The sequence below is a fragment of the Octopus bimaculoides genome, chromosome 19 (assembly GCF_001194135.2).
Source record: "Octopus bimaculoides isolate UCB-OBI-ISO-001 chromosome 19, ASM119413v2, whole genome shotgun sequence".
Classification (NCBI taxonomy): Eukaryota; Metazoa; Mollusca; class Cephalopoda; order Octopoda; family Octopodidae; genus Octopus; species Octopus bimaculoides.
Genome location: NC_068999.1, coordinates 5,022,372 through 5,025,055, shown reverse-complemented (window position 1 = coordinate 5,025,055; position 2,684 = coordinate 5,022,372).

The following is a 2,684-nucleotide window of genomic DNA, read 5'->3' as shown; positions in this document are numbered from 1 at the left end:
GAGAGAGAAAGAGAGAGAGAGAGATGGGGGGAGGGAGAGAGAGAGAGAGAGAAAAGACAATATATCATAAGTATTCTAGTCTGCTGCTTTAATATTTCTTCTGACTCTAGCGACATCTATGTTAATACAATATCGACAATTTATAAGTATTTTTTAAAAAATTTCTTGCTTTTCAAAATGTAATGGGTGAAGTTATTACATAATCACACACAGATATATTGAATGTATGCATGTGTGTGTACGTGTGTATAGAGTACCAGTTATATGCTGTGGAGAAGTCACTCCCGCAACTTCTCAACTAATACATAAAAAAAAAACAATATATAAATATTCTGGGTTTAGATTGGATCCCACTTCTGTTTGTAAAACCAAACCAATGTGATGTAGTGTCATTCATCAGTCTCCAACACTGCAAGGTCCTGCCACCACCCTTTCAAATCGTTTCCATACATTGGTATGCAATATTTTTTTCTACTTTTAGCAGAAAGCCAGCGATTTTGAGGAAAGTGGGGTTAGTTGGTACATCTGTGCCTAGTATTTCACTGGTCCTTTATTTTATGGACCCTGAATGAACAATAGAAAGCTAAGTTGACCTTGACAAAAACCTGAACTTAAAATGTGAAGAGCTGGAAGAATACCTCATAAAAAATACATAAAAAGATACTGCAGAATAATACATAAAAATACCTCAGAATTGCTTTTCCTCGTTTTGTTATGCAATCTCCCCATCCCCACCAGAGCTCCTAAAGTAACCATGGTAACCATATAGTGGGATATTGGTCATAGGCTGAAGAGAAACAAGTTGGCTAAAATTTCTAGAAACCAGATTTTGCATTCATTCATCTATTTTCTCTGCCCACTCTCCCTGGAAGGGTTGTGGGGTAAAAGTCCTCAGGCACTTCATGCTCCTATCAGAAGCAACCCTCATTGGACTCTTCCCAGCTGGATTCCCTAACATGACCAACTGAGACAATGGATGTCATCCAACCATCCCATCCTTAGTCTACACCCCTACGTCCCCTGCCAGTTGGCTCAGCTTGAAGAATCTGTCTTGTGATTGTCTTCTGTGACATTCTAATCACCTGTCTGTGGTGTCAGAACAGTGACCTGTCATTACAGAGAAGTAGTGGCTTGATCTGGCGACCCCGTTTCGGCCACTTGTATTTGCAATCATGCTCTATTCAACATTCATGACCATAGGTGAGGATAGAAATGAAAACCAAATCGAAGACAGTGAGTTTAGATTTTTAACCAAACCACTTCCATTCTGAGGACGGAACGCAGCAGCTGGTACGTTACCTTGACAGAACCTGAAATTCCAGCATCCAATTCGGCCGCCTACTTCCAATCCCTCTTGAATACGACCTTGAAATACTTTAAACTTGTCCCACTTGTCTCAAGGAAGACCTTCTTAAAGGGACCGTTGTCTTGATCTTTGTAACATTGATTCTTATCCCAACCCTGCAACACTCGGCCATGAACCCACTTTAGTGCATGCTGCAGATCACCTTCTGATGAGCCAAATCGCACCATGCCATTTGTGTATACATCAGTTGTCTGATCCTAAACCAACCAACCGTGATACTAATTTCGCAACAGCTACACATGTCAATCCAGTTCATAAAAATTATGAAAAGATTTTATCTTTTATTATGTTATTTATATTTTATTCTATTCACTTGCCAGGCAAGTTATTTGATCTGAGACTGCAGGTTGAAACTAAAACATTTACAGCATGGAAGACACATATTCGCCACACATGCAAATTGCTAACTTTACTTAAAACATTTATTATTTGGTGTCAAAATTTTTCTGGCACCAACTGTGACCTGGTCATTAAGAATCTTTGTGTATTTTTCAATGGCTAACATATATCTGCTACAATACAATCGGTTTATTTTATTTGTCTTTATTTATTTCAATGATTTTGTTTCTTTTGTGTCTGGATTATTTTCTGCGCTGATGGTTGTAAAATTTCTTTCATTCATCATTTCAAACCTAGCTATGTGTCCATGTGTAGACTTTATAAATAAAATTTGAGGTTTTTGGACAAACAACCTATTTTTCATGTTTCTATTTATACATTTTTGGCAGCATCCTGGCTTTGAATCAAAAAAACCAGTTGCTAACAACTGGGTCAGAGCAAGATAGGAACTTTTTATTGAATGCTAAAGAAAAAAAACATTAACTGGATCCAATCACGTCACAGAATTAAAAGACTCTTATACTGTTCAGGCTATATTATTAACATTATCCTGCGTTTGAGAATTTAAAAAAATCACTTCTTTAATAATAATAATAGTGTAGCAGAAGTATTTATCATAGTAATAATGATTTCAAATTTTGGCACAAGGCCAGCAATTTCGGGGGTGGGGGATAAGTCAGTTATATCGACCCCAGTACATAACTGGTACTTATTTTATTGACCCTGAAAGGATGAAAGGCAAAGTCAACCCCAGCAGAATTTGAACTCAGAACACAAAGGTGGACGAAACACCGCTAAGCATTTTCCCCAGCCTGCTTACCATTCTGTCAGCTTGCTGCCTAAATTATGATAATAATAATAATAATAATGAGAAAACAAGATTTCTCCAGCACCTGAGATGACATTAGTGGAGGTGGTGGTGGTGACGGTGCAGTGATTGCACATGACGCTTAGATGCAAATGTGCAGTAGGAAAGCAA